Source organism: Geotrypetes seraphini, chromosome 6, assembly GCF_902459505.1.
Source record: "Geotrypetes seraphini chromosome 6, aGeoSer1.1, whole genome shotgun sequence".
Taxonomy (NCBI): domain Eukaryota; kingdom Metazoa; phylum Chordata; class Amphibia; order Gymnophiona; family Dermophiidae; genus Geotrypetes; species Geotrypetes seraphini.
Window position 1 is genome coordinate 49,832,833 of NC_047089.1, and position 16,345 is coordinate 49,849,177.

The following is a 16,345-nucleotide window of genomic DNA, read 5'->3' on the forward strand; positions in this document are numbered from 1 at the left end:
GGACCGACATTGGACACCCCTGGTTTAGCCTATCTAAACAGTTTTTACTACCCAGCTACGCTGTCTTGGCCCCATCTTGCAACAAATTCCATAGCTTAAGCTTGCATTGAGTGGAAAAAAAATTATGTTCTCTGATTTGTTTTAAATATTATAGTGTCCCCTATTCTTACTATTTGAAAGGGTAAACAACTATTCCACCTAAATCACATTTTAATAAACCTCTATCCTATCTCCTCTTACCCTTCTTTTCTCTAAGTCAAAGAACCCTAACCTATTAAACCTTCCTTCATAGAAAAGTAATTTAATCTCTTTTAACATTTTGGTTGCCATTCTCTGTACTTTCACTAATTTTTTTCCAGATGGGTTGGGGAGGGAGAGTGCTGAGCACCATGAAAAGGGAAGAAAGGCAGAGGGGGTGGGTGGGCAGGAAATATTGGTAGTGAGTAGAGGGCAGAGGGAGGAGTGATGGTAAGATGGGAAATAAGTGGGGAGTGGGACTAGAGAGGAACAGTGACATGAAAGAGAAGGAACTGGATTAGCAGTTACAAACTATAGCCATGCACTTTTTGTGCAGGTTTACCTAACTTAATTGCTATATATGGAGGGCAATTTTAGAATCAGCCATTTAAGTGAATGCAGCTGGTATATGTGTAAATAGGGGAAGGTTTAGAAGGGAAAGTAGACAATATACTATACAGTAAAACCTTGGATTGCAAGTAACTTGGTTTGCAAGTGTTTTGCAAGACAAACAAAACATTTTATTAAATTTTAATTTGATATACAAGCAATGTCTTGCAATACAAGTACATACAGTATACACGTGTCGCATCATCACAACTGAGCCAATGGTTCTTCTCTCTCTGACGCTGCGGGAGTGCAGTGACTGTTCTAAATGAGTGAGGTCTTGCAATACGAGTACATATAGTATATATGGGTCCCCAGAAATATCTAAGAAAAAGGACCACTTAAACTAAATTAATTTATGGAGCATGTATAGTTGGGCAGACTGGATGGACCACTTGGGTCTTTATCTGCCATCATTTACTATGTTACATCATCACAACTGAGCCGATGGTTCGTCTCTCTCTGACGCTATGGGAGTGTAGTGACTGTTCTAAATAAGCGTGATCTTGTAATACAAGTACGCATAGTATTTTGTATTAAAGTTTTTGGGTTGTGGAACGAATCGTCTGAGTTTCCATTATTCCCTATGGGGAAATTCGCTTATACAAGTGCTTTGGATTACAAGCACGCTTCTGGAACGAATTATACTCGCAAACCAAGGTTTGACTGTACTTTCCATTCTAAAATTGCTATGTGTCTAGCAATGTGATATAATGTAAACCGCTTAGATCAGTAAAATGCAGGAGCAGTATATCAAATCTTAAATAAACAAACATGTGCATGTATACCTGCTCTGAAGCAAGTATAAATATACACTAGTGTATGTGCCTGATTTACAGTTAATACTCTGCATGTTACAGAGTTGCGAGCCCTAAATTCTGACAACATCCGTTAAAAATGCTTCAAAGTACTCATAGCATTTCTCCTCGTGTATATTTTTAAACATATCTGGCACATTATTTAGAAGTGGCTCTTTCCATATATAAAATCTGATATTACACATGGAAAGCCTTTCTAAAATTACTTCCATACTTTTATTTGGATAGATGTAAAGTTTTATGAACCATGGATTGGACTGGATGTTTGGTTTAATTGACTTTTCCACTGGTGAGTTATATTTATATTTATTTGTATAAGAGGAGTAACAATCGAGTAGCCTCATTAGCATGCACTAATAGTAATCACCAGTATTTTCAATGGGGCTTGTATACTAAGAGCACAGCTTGTACTAAAATGTTAACATAGATTAGTAAGGGACATGTCTGATATGGTGAGCTACGCCGTTAGCAGACATTTTAGCATGTACTGTTAAATGCTAGCATACACTGACAGCTAGTGCATATTAAAAGAACCCAGAGCTCCATAGTTACCATGGTTTTAACAGTTTTACTGTGAAACAGCAATGCAGAAAAGGTTTCAAAACTTGTGTAGAAACCATGACCACACACTGCATTGAAATGGTGCAAATACAATGATTTACAATCCCACACCATGTAAAACATGTGCGGCTTCGGCAGGAAAAATTTTGCCAGATCTAGGGCAGCATAGAAGGATTGATTGAGAGGAGTAGGTGTCTACTGGCACCCCTTCTCTTACCACAAACTGCCCATTCTGCCCCAGATACCTTGCATTGCCCCTCCCCCCCTCACCTAACCCCTCCACCACCATCCACAATTCAAAACATTTCCCTGGTAATCTAGTGGCTCCCTCCCTTCCTTGACCCAAATCCCGATCCTAAACTAAACTTAAAAAAATAAAATCCTTGGTATCTAGTGGCACCTTCTCACATCCAGCCCCTTTCACAGGCTCACCTATCATATCTTAAAAGTAGAAGTGAAGCCCATCTTGAAAAATGGCAGCACCATCCCATTCTGTACATCCTAGGGATATACCAGGCAGGGTCTGTAAGCCATAAAGGAAGAATCCCCAGCAGCGGCTTTGGTGGAGGGGTGTGGGTAGGCAGTGCCGCATACCCTAAACAAGTGGCTTGTGTACCCCTAAGGGTACGTGTACCGCATGTTGAGAAACACTGCTCTAAAGGACCTCTGCCCTCAGAGGGCACCCTTCATACCTCACTCTCTCTTTCTCTTAGTCAGGATATACCAGTTGTCACAACTCTCATACATTTTTTTGGTAACCAACTTCAGTACTCAACCATTTTGTCAAATAACATCATCAACTTTGTCATCTCCCTTTGTTCATGACCCCTTCTCTTTAAAGAAACCTTTAAGCATAGTCCCCAGTCATTTACCAGGTTACATTTGTGATTACCCTCATGTTCCCTTCCCTCTGAGGAAACTTGGATCTCACATCGCATTTTATTCTTTCCTCACCTTAGGAACACCACTTCCTCTCTTGGGCAAGGCATGGTATCCCTCTTCCCTCAGAAAGTGACATGTTACCCCCCTCTCCACTTCCTTTGTTGGGGCACCAACCTATGCTCCCAAGTGGGTTCTAACTCCACATTTGTGTTTCCTTAAACACATCTCTACCCTCTTTATACCTCCTGAAACATGAAAATCGTCAACACATTAACAGATATACATTCTTCTGTTGTAAATCTAAATCCTACTCCTCACATCAAATTTTTTTTCCTTTGTTCAAAGAAATATAACACTTTAATTCTCCATCCCCTTAGTATGTCAACTTTACTGTTATGTACCATACTCATTCCCACTGTAGTACCTCTCTCTACAACATTGGACCTCCCAGCAGTTGTCTTTGTAGGTTTGAAAGTCCTGCTTTAACTCTTGGCCTATTATCTTCACCCTAGCTAGCAGGACCTTTAGTTCTTGCACTACTTGGGCAAAGTCACTCAAGTCCTGGGATTTAGCAGTTCCACTTCCTGGGCTGTGGCTCCGCTCATTCTGCCAACACTGTCTAGGGGACACACAATTAAGTTACAGGGAAATAATTTTAAAACCAATAGGAGGAAATTTTTTTCACACAGAGAATAGTTAAGCTCTGGAACGCAGAGCTTGTGGTGACAGCAGATAGCATAGCTGGTTTTAAGAAAGGTTTGAACAAGTTTCTGGAGGAAAAGCCATAGTCTGTAATTGAGAAAGACATGGCGGAAGCCACTGCTTGCCCTGAATCAGTAGCATGGAATATTGCTACTCTTTGGGTTTTGGCCAGGTATTAGTGACCTGGATTGGCCACCGTGAGAATGGGCTACTGGGTTTGATTGGCCATTGGTCTGACCCAGTAAGGCTGTTCTTATGAATAATTACCAAATGTCACAGTAACATAATAAATGACAGAAAACCCCACCCCCACTGCCCATCCAGTCTGCTCAACAAGGTGGCCAGAGCTGCATCTATCCCTCTGTGCAGGCCTCAATTACCCATGTTTAAATGCTGGTTGTAAAGTCATTACCATGCTGACCATACAGGCAGCCAAACATGATGGGGATGATACGTGGTTAAAAGCCAAGATTCCAAATATTGCTGACAGTATTCAACTTACTAGTCAAGATGTCTTCCCCTTCCATCCCAAGCTGTACAGCACTCCCACTCACAGTATGCAACAATAAAATGATCTAACACACTGAAAGTGTTGAAACTTCATGTCTCTTGCCATTTGTGGGTCACAGACCATAGAAGTCTGTCCAGTATTGGCCTCAGTTCCCCCATGCTGGATTAAGTTAATCTTTTAGTTTCTTTCCATTTGCAAGGCACAGACTATAGAAGTCTGACTGTCATTGGCCTCAGTACCCCATGCTGGATTTGGCTAGTCTTCTTTCAGTTTCTTGCCATTTATGAGACACAGACTGTAGAAATCTGTTTGGCATTGGCCTCAGTTCCCACTACTCTTGGCCAAGGTTACACCTCAGAAGCCATGTTATGTTTCCATTCTTCTATTTAGGCATCCCCCGTCTATCTCTTGCATTTTTAAATTCATTCACCATTTTTGACTCTACCACTTTTCTCAGAAGGGCGTTCCAGGCATCCACTACCCTCAATGTTAGTATTTCCTGATGTTACTTCTAAGTCTTATCTCTCTGCAACCTCCATTCATTTTCTAGTTCTATTGCCCCTATGTCTCTCAAAGAGGTTTGTTTGAATATTAATATCTTTCAAGTACTTAAATATCTGTATCATATAACATAACATTACATAACATAAAATTTTATTTGTATATCGCAATACACTGTGAAGTTCGATGCGGTTAACAGGGGTTAAATACATACATACATACATAAATACGTACATAAGAGGTGAGGATACAATGACAAGTAACATAGGAGTATAAATAACAAAGGATCATGGCAGGTCTGAGTCAAATACAATAAAAGTGAGACGATATAAGGAGTACTCAAGAAATAAACAGAGTTTGGATCTCGGTACAGAAATAGATACGGTAAGGGAGGAATGAGTTCGTACCTAGAGCTTTCCTTCTTCTTGAGAATGAGAGACATGCGAAGAAGGCACAGGGTTTAGTGCTCTACTAGGAATTTGTTGAACAAATGTTTTTAACCCTTGCCTGAAAAGCATGTATGACAAAGACGATCCTATAATGGGGAATAATTCCCTGCTGTAGTGAGCTGCTTGATATGATAGTAATTTTGTCACTTAAGCTTTTTTAGGTTTTCATAGCAGGGAGGGGTAGGCAAAGATGGAGTTGGAGTGCAAAAGGCAGGTCGGAGGGGGTATGTGTGTGTAAACTCAAATACTTCAGTCAGGTTGGTAGAAGACTATAAAGAGCCTTGTACATGAAGCAAACTAGTTTGAATATAGATCGGGCCTCAATAGGGAACCAGTGCAGTTGCTTGTAGTAAAAAGGCTGATTACTTCCTTAGAAATCTGACCAATTAAACTAGAATTGTTTAACTATGTATCTTTCAAATCCAGTTTCTAATTTGACTGAATGTTCATAATGTTTAGAAAACACTTTTTTTTGTCTTTTTATGAGACCTCAGAACCACCACTCCTCCGTCCCACCAAGGTGTATATACGGGGAGTACAAGCAGTGAAATCCTCACCGGTCTCTTCAAAGTTTAAATACCATGCATTTCTTAGTGTGTTATTACTTAACTTAGTAATGGTGAAATCTTGTTTTTCATACGGACTGAACGGTAAGACCCGACATGTTTCACTGAAGTTTCGTCAGGGGTCTACCCACTACGCAGCCGTGCACCTCAAATCACAACACTAATGGATTTGAGGTGCACAGCTGCGGTAGTGGGTAGACCCCTGATGAAACTTCAGTGAAACATGTTGGGGGTCTTACCGTTCAGTCCATATGAAAAACAAGATTTCACCATTACTAAGTTAAGTAATAACACACTAAGAAATGCATGGTATTTAAACTTTGAAGAGACCGGTGAGGATTTCACTGCTTGTACTCCCCATATATACATCTTGGTTGCTTGAAGTAAGGCATGATGTGGTCAGTTTTTCTTAGGCCAACGATGAGGTGTGCCGCTGTGTGCTGAATCGTCCGGAATCTGTTGAAGTGTTTCTTGGGGCATGAGATGTAGTCTAGCATGCTGAGGATCAGAGCTTGGTATAGTATTTGGAAGGGAAGAGTGTCAAAGTAGGAACGGATTGATCGTAGTTTCCAGAGTGGTGTAAAGCCTTTGCGAACCACTGCAGTGATTTGGTTTTCCATGGTCATCTTTCAGTCTAGAATCACTCCTAGTATTTTGATAGTGGACTGTAATGGTAGGTTGTACCCCTGATCGTGATGTTTTCCTCGTGGAAGTTCAAGAGGCTTGCAAAGAAGAACTTGTTTTTTTTCAGGATTTAGGCCCAGATTCACTAAAGATAGCGATTCAATCGCTGTTGGCCAATTCCTGGCCGATTTTAAAACAGCGATTAATTCACTATCTTTTTGCATTCAAATGATTTGAACGGAGGTGCAAATTATTTGCATACAGACTCCTGACTCAATAGCTCAGTGAGCGATTGAGGCAGAGCCCCGACAGTAGTGACAGGAAAAGCAGCCTCCTGTCAGGGCTTCTGCTTTTTTTTTTTCTTTAATCGGGCAGATATTTTGCTTGTATTACACATGCAAAATAACTGCTCAATTAAAAAAAAAGCCCCCCACCCCAACAAAGTGTCTCCTCCCTCCCCGAACCAAAATGTCCACCGCCGCCTGCCGCCACCGCAAACAGAATGGCAGGAAGAATTTCCACTCCCTCCTGCCATCGGCACTCCCCCTGAACCGCGATCAAAAAAATGGCAGGAGGGATGCAGACTCACTCCTACCATCAGCGCTTCCCCCTCCCCCCAAAACATGGACCCCCCTGCTCTCAGTGCCCCTAAAGTTGGGAGCAGGAGGGGTGCTCAGTCCCTCCTGCTCCTTAGACCTCCAGCGCAGTCTTCGAGAGCAGGAGGAACTGAAAAAGTCCTCCTGCTCCTCCTCCTGATGCAATGCCGGCCTTAGGCCCCACCCCGGTGCATCAAGGGAGGAGCCCGAGGCGCCTGGGCCTATCAGGGCCTTCCTTAGGGCTGAGCCGAAGGAAGTCCCTGATTAGCCATTTGTTTGGTGAATCGGGTCAGGGAACAGGAACGATAACAAAACCAGAAAAACTGGTTTTGTAATTGTCGTTACATGGTCGGTAGGTTTAGTAAATCTAGGCCACCTTGTTGAGGCCTTAGTTTCAGTTTGTGATCTGTTATCCAGTCTTCCATTGTTTGGATGAGCTCTTCGATTCGCTTGGATTCCTTTGAGGGCAGAGTGGGTATAGGGAGGACCGTGATGTCATTGGTGTAACTATAGCTCTTAACTCCTTATGAGGCTAGGTGGTTCTCCAGTGAGCATAAGCATATGTTAAACAGGATAGGGGACAGTGGGGAATCTTTTGGGACTCTGCAGGGAATGGTCCAGACTTGTTATGAGCGACTTGTTAGGAAGCCCCTGAACCAATTTAGGACAGATCCTGTGATGTCTATAGTATCTAGGAATGAAAGTAGTATATGGTGGTCTACTAAGACAAAAGCACTGCTTAGGTTGAATTGTAGTATGAGAGCGTTTTGGCCTCTGCTGAAGAGTTGGTAGATGTCATTCATTAGTGAGGCTAGAACTGTCTTTGTGCTGAATAGTGGCCGAAAGATGGATTGGGAGTCATGAAGAATATTGTGCTCTTCTAAGTAGCTGAGCAGTTGGTAATACATTAGTACTTCCTATAGTTTCATAAAGAAAGGGTTGGAGGGGATGGGTCGGTAGTTTTTTCTAGTGTATACATATTCAAGTCCTCCATTTGCTTCTCATACATCTTATGGCACAAACTCTTTACCATTTTTGTTGCCTTCCTCTGAACCACCTCAAGTCTTTTATATCCTTTTAGAGATACCACCTCCCAAACTGGACACAGTACTCCAAGTGGTGCCTCACCATCAGCATCTCTACCAAGCAGGCTGTGAATACAAATAAAAGCATAAATTGAACTGTCAGTGCATGAATGACAAATCTTAAAAATAAAAGATTGAATAATTAGAATGCATGGCACTAAATGAAGATAAAAATAACACATATCTAAGGGACCTGATGGAACAAGGACAACCCAAAAGACACTGATTATCAGAGTGTAGATTATATTAAACAGTAGAGGAGATCAGACTGGTGGAGGGATGGTCATATATATTAAAATGGCATAGAGTCTTGCAAGAAACAAAATGTATTCTTGAAATTATATATGGGATGGAGAACAGTATAGCAGTGAGGTATACTGGCCAGGTAGGTAGTGTATACTAGGGTTACTCAATTTCAGTCCTTGATTTAGATCAGGTTTTCAGGATATTCACAATGAATATTTACGAGAAGATTTGCATACCAATGAGGTAGTGCATGTAAATATCTCTCTCATGCTTATTCATTGTGGATATCCTGAAAACCTGGCTTGCATGTAGATCTTATATATACTACCTGTCTGGCCGGGATAAAAAAATAGTGAACTGCTCACAGAAACAAGAAAAGTTAACAACATACCGTATTTTTCGCTCCATAAGACGTACTTTTTCCACCCCCAAAAAGGGGGTGGAAATGTAAGTGCGTCTTATGAAGCGAAGATACAAATTTGCCGCATATTTAAACCCCCACCATTGCATCTTTAATCCCACCCGCCCGCCGCCATCGTACCTGGTAGTCCAGTGAATTTCCCGGCCAGAAGTGCAGAGATCAGGAGCAAGCCTTCTGTGCTCCCGCCTGGGCCTTTGCCGATCTCCGAATGGCTGCAGTCAGCTTTTGTGGGACTCGCGAGAACTGACTGCAGCTATTCGGAGATCGGTGGGGGCCCAGGCGGGAGCGCGGAGGTTTTGCTCCTGATCTCTGCGCTTCTGGCCTGTGCACGCTGGATGGGAAAGATGAGAGCCATCTAAGGAGGGAGGAATTAAAAAAGGTACCGAGGGGGTATGATTAAAGGTACGGAGGGGGGGGGGGAGGGGGGATGATTAAAAAAAGCTACTGGGGGTTAAGTGGGGGGATGATTTAAGGTACTGGGGGGACATGTGGTTGTATGGGGGTATGATTTAAGGTACTGGGGGTGTGTGGGGCCTACCTGCCTGCCACTAGACCTGTCTGTCACTAGGCCACTAGTCATGCCTGCTCTGTGCCCTGCCCCGGCCTACCACTAGACCACCAGAGGGGGGACAGGGTACAGAGCCTGGCAGGGAGAATTTGGTTCACGTTTTTTTTCTTGTTTTCCTCCTCAAAATCTAGGGTGCATCTTATAGTCAGACGCATCTTATGGAGCAAAAAATACGGTAATAATAATGTGAGATTTCATTACCCCCAATACTTACTGCATAAATGTCCTATCAGGATATGCTGGGGAGAAAAAGTTTCTAGATGCCATAAATGACTACTTCATCAAGGAGATGGGGAACTATTTTAGATCTACCGCTCACCTGAATGCAGAACTTATTTTTTTATTCAGTTTTCTATACCGTTCTCCCAGGGGAACTCAGGACAGTTTACATTGCTGGTTTGGGGTATAAGATGGTTGTTTGGAGGCCATATAGGTCCTCCTTTTGAATATGAACACAAAGTCACAGAGAATGTTTAAGCTCTTATTGGCCTTCCAACATCATATTAAGGAAGAGGCCTGTACTGAGACAGGATAACAGCGTTATTACATGTGAGCAAATACAGGTCAACTAGTCCACAAACACTGTCTCCTAGCCACCCCCAAACATAGCACAGCATATACCCACAGTACAGGTGAGTAGGATGCAGCAGTAACACAGGATAACAACATTCTGCTGCTGGAGGCAGATAACCTAGATCCCAGGAACACAGGCAGGCAGGCATGGAGCAGGTGGGTGAAATGAAGCAGGAGTCACCCCCAGGGCACGAAGAATGACTCTGTTTATCCAAACAAAAGTCTAGGCTATATGAGGAAGGGGAGAATGTCAGTGTGGTGGAATTTTTAATGCTTCATAAAGAGCTGCTCAGGGACGAGGCCACTGGCATATGGGACGAGAAGGCAGGTCCATACATCCAACTAAAAACAGAGAAACCTACACACACTGGATTGGTATACAGGGTGGGTAACAACTGGGAGGGGTGTATGAATCAGAAAGGTAATGGGAAGCGAGGAATGGACAATACTGCAGATGGTATAGCTGAGAATGGAGTAAGCAGGAGCAGCTGGGACATATCACCCAATTGTACTACTGAAACCACCAATATACTCTTGGAATCCCAAAGACCAATTCACCTGCACTTGACTGATATGGAGCAAGAGCCACCACCATAGCACCAAGAACTGTACTACGAGGATGTCCTTGCATAGCCAAATGAAGATAAAGGTCTGGCACACCTTTAACAGGGACAAGAAGGGAAGCAGGTCAACACATTGGGAACATAGATCACTGATCACAAGGGCTGCTCAGGGAAGAGGGTAGAACTGCCATTGGGGAAGAGCAGACAGCCCTCCCCCAAGCCACAAACATAGCAACTTGCACACTGGATTGGGGTACAAAGGTAAGGGGAGACAGACAGGAGGGTTATAGGGAGGATAGAAATGACAGTGCAGATAAGAGGAGAGCAAGCAGGAGCAACTGCAACAGTAAAGTGAAGGATATATATACACACACAGTATATGGAATTTGGTCAGAGCAAAGATCACAATGGCATCATCAATATACTGCACTCTCACCTATTTATGATTTGGAGCAGAAGCCACAACTAGGTCACCAAGAACTGTACAACCATGATGCCCCAGTATAGCAACATGAAGGTCTAGGACACCTGAGCAGGGACAAATAATGCTCACTTGACAATAGTGGTCACAATAATGAAACCTGAAATAATCATTGGAGAGAATATATTTAGGAAAACTACTGCAGTGTCCTTTACCTTTACAAGAAAAAAACCAAAACTGCTGCAAAATTTAAAAGTTTGCAAGAGGAAAATGAATTCTGTGTACAAATACTATATTAGAACAAATGTGTTCCAAGCATTAGGAAAGGTCAAAGAAAAACTAAATAACTGCCAGCATGGTAAAGTAATGAAGTGAAAGAGGCTATTAAGTCCATAAGAATATATGGGGGGTGCATCCTTTGACTGAAAAATTAAAAAAAATAGGTACAATTTCTTGGTATCACTACGGAGTGTTTCTTTAATACTATAATCCTGTTTTGAAATACAAAGAATCTTCAAAACAGACTCAAATGAAAAAAAAAAAAAAAAGATAAGTACGGGCAAATTAGATGTAATACAGTAATAAGACATACCAAAAGAGAATTTGAAAAGAAGCTTGCCACATAGCAGTTTCCCATAAACTTTTCAGCCGGCAGCACACTAAACCCGATGCTCTATCCAAAAGGCACCCGGATGTGCGCAGATGTCAACTTGATAATGTCATATGCATGTATGACATCATCACATCGACATCCGGCATGTGTGGAGGCCCTGTCACTTCGGTGGGGGATCCTGGAGTAGGGGAAGTGCAGGGAGAGGAGGAGAGACACTGGCGAGGAGGAAAGTCGTCAACACCGGCTGACTGCCTACAGTCAATCGGAACCTCTCCTCCTTACCGGCATCTTGTCGGGGCACACCTGGAATCTGCTGTGGAACACAGTTTGCGATATATTGCCATACAGGCAAAACTAATATTAATAAAACTTTTTCAAGTATATTTAAAATAAATTTGAGAAATAATTTTTTGCAATTTAATACATATTTAATCTGTGGTATTTGGCACTAGGATGTGAGGTCAAGGCAGTTACCATAGCTGATTAAAAAAAATAAAGATTTAAGACAAGTACCTGGAGAAAAAGTTCATAAATCATTATTGGCTATGTAAATTTGAGAAAACCACAATTTATCCCTGGGAGTGAGCAACAAGGAATTGGTCATGGCCAGAGAGACAGGATGCTGGGCTTGCTGAGCCTTTCATCTATGCCAGTTTGATACTGCTTATGTATTTCATTCATGGCATAACTATGAGGGTTCTTTAAAAAGTTTCCACTCTTTCATATTTTTGCGGGAAATGGTTGGAGCGGGAGAAGTGGTAAAGAACATGTGTCAATCAGGCAAAACAGGGTGATTATGTGGAAAATGGTTAAAAAAAAGTGTAGAAACTTTTTGAAGATGCTTTGTATTTCAAAACATGATTATATTAAAGAAACATGTCATAGTGGTATCAAGAAATTATACCTATTTTTTTTTTTTTTTCAGTCACAGGATGCGCCCCTATATTTTATTTTTTTTGCAAGCTGTTTCCTCCTTTTAGAGTTCCAGCTCAGACAAAACAAACTTCTACTAGTGCTATAATACCATAAGACTTCATACATAGCTACCAAGGAGTTCTCCTCATTTATAACCATTTCTTCTCATCTAGCCAACAGCTACCAAGGAGTTCTCCACATTTATAACCATTTCTTCTCATCTAGCCAACAGCTACCAAGGAGTTCTCCACATTTATAACCATTTCTTCTCATCTAGCTAAGTGTTTTGTCACAACAGTTCTCAGTCAAGGACTACAGCATGGCTCCTTCTAACCACAACACAAAGCTGGCCAGCTGGTAACAATTTTGTACAATGTTTGGAGCTAACAGTCTCCTGTGGACCCAAAGTTCGACTCAGATCTTCCAAAGAATAATGCCATGAACTGGGACAAATGCAATTTATCTGTTTAAAGGGTTTTAAAAAATCAATATGCATTGCTTTGTTTTTACTATTTATGTAGCAGGTGCAGTTAATATCAATTTAGTTGCATCAACTAGACATGGTGAATGACAGCTGTAGACCTGTCTAGCTTGTGCTGTTTCTGCATACCCTTTCAGTTTCTCCTCATGAGGAAGCAAGAAAAGGAAGCAGGTGCAAGTCAGGCAGAGGCATGACTGACAGCAGGCCTGGATCTCTTAGTCATCTCCTATCAAGTGGGGAAAACCTGTCTAAAACTTGAATGTTGCTACTTTTTTTAAGTTAACAATATTGGTTGAATCATTCTTTGACAAGTAAGGAGGCAAAATATGTAGAATGAGAAATGCCTCCTTAAGTTTAAGGGGTCCTTTTATCAAGTCGCGCTAACGGGGTTAGCGTATCGGACATTTCATCACACGCTAACCCCCGCGGCAAGCAAAAAAACTAACACCTGGTCAATGGAGGCGTTAGCGACTAGCATGGCAGGCGGTTTAACGTGCGGTATTCTGCGCGTTAAACCCCTACCGCGCCTTGATAAAAGGACCCCTAAGTTAAAATGCACACCCGACTCTCATACCAATGATTTCAAAGGTGGACTGTGAAGGATGTGGGGCCTTGTGCAGAGGCTTGATGCAGTCTGAATGGGCTGAAAAGCAAGGCAAAAAAAAAGTGGTTCTTTTACAAAAACAAACCTAGCTACTCAGTGCTGGCCCTGAATGATTTACCATATGAGTATATGCTCATGTATGTTAAAAAAATGATGCCTTAAAATTTGACTTATGCACAGGCCATTATGACTGATTGTGAACAATGTGGCGTGTGATCATGGGTGAAAAGAGTCCTTCATTAGTACTGTACAATGAGGGACTCAACGTGGTCTGTGTTTCAGCCAACTGGCCTGCCTCAGGGATCCAATAGTCTATTTCCTACTCTAATTCCTGAGTTCTATATGCCATAGCCTTTCGATAAAGAAATATGGTGGTGTAAAACGCCAGCTGCAGAAGGTGCTGGAGCTCTACAAGGATGTGTGCAGGCAGTACTACTGTTCAATGTGTTCATGAATGATCTGGAGATGACAAAGACTGCTTGTTATAACTGATGCAAAAATATCAGGAAAGCAAAGATGCGAATGGAAGAAAAAAAAAATAGCTGACATGGTAAAACGGGCAGACCTTTTTTAGATATATTAGTGATAGGAAGAAGTGCAAAAGTGGTATTGTGAGATTCAAAGGTGAAGGAGAGAAATATGTAGAAGCTGATAAAGAAAAGGCTGAATTGCTTAACAAATATTTCTGTTCTATGCTCATGGCTGAAGTGCCAGGAGCAGGACCGCAGTAGTCAAAACGTGAATAGGGATGGAGGAGAGGTGGACCGTGATCGATTTTCAGAGGGTTGTGTTCGTGATGAGCTAGCTAAAACAAAAGTAGACAAAGTGATGGGGCCGGATGGTGTACATCCAAGAGTGCTGAAGGAACTTAGGGAAGTTCCGATGGCTCTGCTGACTGACCTTTTCAATGAGTCTCTAGTCGGGAGTCATACCGGAGGACTGGAGAAGGGTGGATGTGGTCCCTCTCCACAAAAGTAGAAGGAAGAAGTATGGAATTACAACCGGTAAGTCTGACTTCTGTGGCAAGCAAATTAATGGAAACGCTTTTAAAACAGAGAATTGTGAAGTTTCTGGAATCCTGTGGATTATAGGACTAGAGGCAACATGTATTCACTAGAGGTAGGTCTTGTCAGACAAATCTGATCAATTTCTTTGACTGAGTGACCAGAGAATTGGATAGAGGAAGTGTGCTAGATGTGGTGTATTTAAATTTTAGCAATAAATAAACTGAGTGCCCTCAGGATGGGTCCCAAAGTGATAGGCTGGGTCAAGAACTGATTGAGTGGAAGGTGACAGAGGGTAGTGATCAATGGAGAGTGCTCTGAGAAAAGGCATGTTACCAGTGGTGTGCCTCAAGGTTCTGTTCTTGGACCTGTTCTTTTTAACATTTTTATAAACAATATTGCTGAAGGACTGTCAGGTAAGATTTGCCTCTTTGCGGATGATACCAAAATCTGCAATAGAGTAGACACCCTGGATGTGTGAATAACATGAAGAAAGACTTGATGAAGCTTGAAGAATGGTCTGAAATTTGGCAGCTAAAATGTAATGCTAAGAAATGCAAGGTCATGCATTTGGGCTGCAAAAACCCGAGGGAACGGTAAAGTTTAGGGGGTGAAGAACTTATGTGCTTGGGTGTAACTGTATGTGATGATCTTAAGGTGGGCAAACATGTTGAAAAGGTGATGGCAAAAACTAGATGGATGCTAGGGTGCATAGGGAGAGGTATGACTAGTAGGAAAAAGGAGGTATTAATGCCCCTGTATAAAACTTTGGTGAGACCTCATTTAGAATACTGTGCACAATTCCGCAGGCCGCACCTTCAAAAAGATATAAAATAGATGGAGTCGATCTAGAGAGGAAGGCTACTAAAATGGTGCATGGTCTTTGTCATAAGGCGTATGGGAACAGACTTAAAGATCTCAATCTATATACTTTGGAGGAAAGGCGGGAGAGGGGAGATATTATAGAGACATTTAAATACCTACATTATGTAAATGCATGAGTTGAGTCTCTCATTTGAAAGGAAGCTCTAGAATTAGAGGGCAAAGGATGAAGTTAGGAGGTGATAGGCTCAGGAGTAATCTAAGGAAATACTTTTTTTTACAGAAAGGGTGGTAGATGCATGGAACCATCTCCCGGAAGAGGTGGTGGAGCCAGAGACTGTGTCTGAATTCCAGAAAGCCTGGGACAGGCATATGGGATCTCTTAGAGAGAGGAAGAGATAATGGGTACTGCAGATGGGCTGACTGGATGGGCCATTTGGCCTTTATCTGCCATCATGTTTCTATATAGAACTCAGCGATCAGAGCAGGAAGTAGACCTATTAGACCCTGAGGCAGGCCAGTTGGCTGAAACATGGATGGTGTCAAGGAAGTTCCTTATTGTACTAATAAAGGACTGTTTCATGCATGGTTGCACTCTACGGTCTTGCGTTGGTATTTTGTCTCCATTGTTTCTTTTTCTGTGACTGTATTGTGGAGTCTGGAACTTCCTGTTTTGTGCTGATCACAAGCAATGCCACATATTGTAACAAGAGGGTTACATCCAGCATCTGCCTTTCCCTCCCCTCCCCTCAGGAGGTTGGTCTGGCAGAAACTACATTTATTTTCAACAGTCTCATTGGGCTACCTCAGATCCTTGTCCCCCTTGATGAAGTCAAGCAGTAGGAGAAGCACTTATAGTAAGCATGTATTCTCATCCTGCCACTTAGCACCAAATCTTGCAGTAGGAGCAGTGGCATAAGAGCTTACTATAAATGTTTCTCCTGGGGGTTGAAGTCAGCACAGTAATATTGCTAGAATTACAGTGTCTGCCACACTGACATTCGGGAGGAGGGGAGATGCTGGACACCTGGATTGAGGGAAAATGGAAATGAAGAGGAAGATGGACACCCCTGTGCTAGACTAAGGTTCCTTTAAAGACAATTTAGTGAGTGAATAATAAACTTCATGCATATTTTTAATGAATGAATCCTCACTTTTTAACCTCAGCTTATGCATGGATTAATACAGTTTTATG

The 16,345-nt window shown here is 42.1% G+C and overlaps 1 long non-coding RNA gene across 2 annotated transcripts in view; it reads right to left on the reverse strand.

Moving 5' to 3' along the window:
* LOC117362547 overlaps positions 1–16,345 on the reverse strand; it is a 68,753-nt gene that overhangs the window by 2,680 nt on the left and 49,728 nt on the right. For both annotated transcript variants that reach the window (XR_004539914.1, XR_004539913.1), the window contains exons 2-3: positions 10,727–10,871; positions 7,865–7,985 (exon numbers count right to left, since the gene is read on the reverse strand). This is a non-coding gene — a long non-coding RNA (uncharacterized LOC117362547). The remainder of the gene's footprint in view (positions 1–7,864; positions 7,986–10,726; positions 10,872–16,345) is intronic.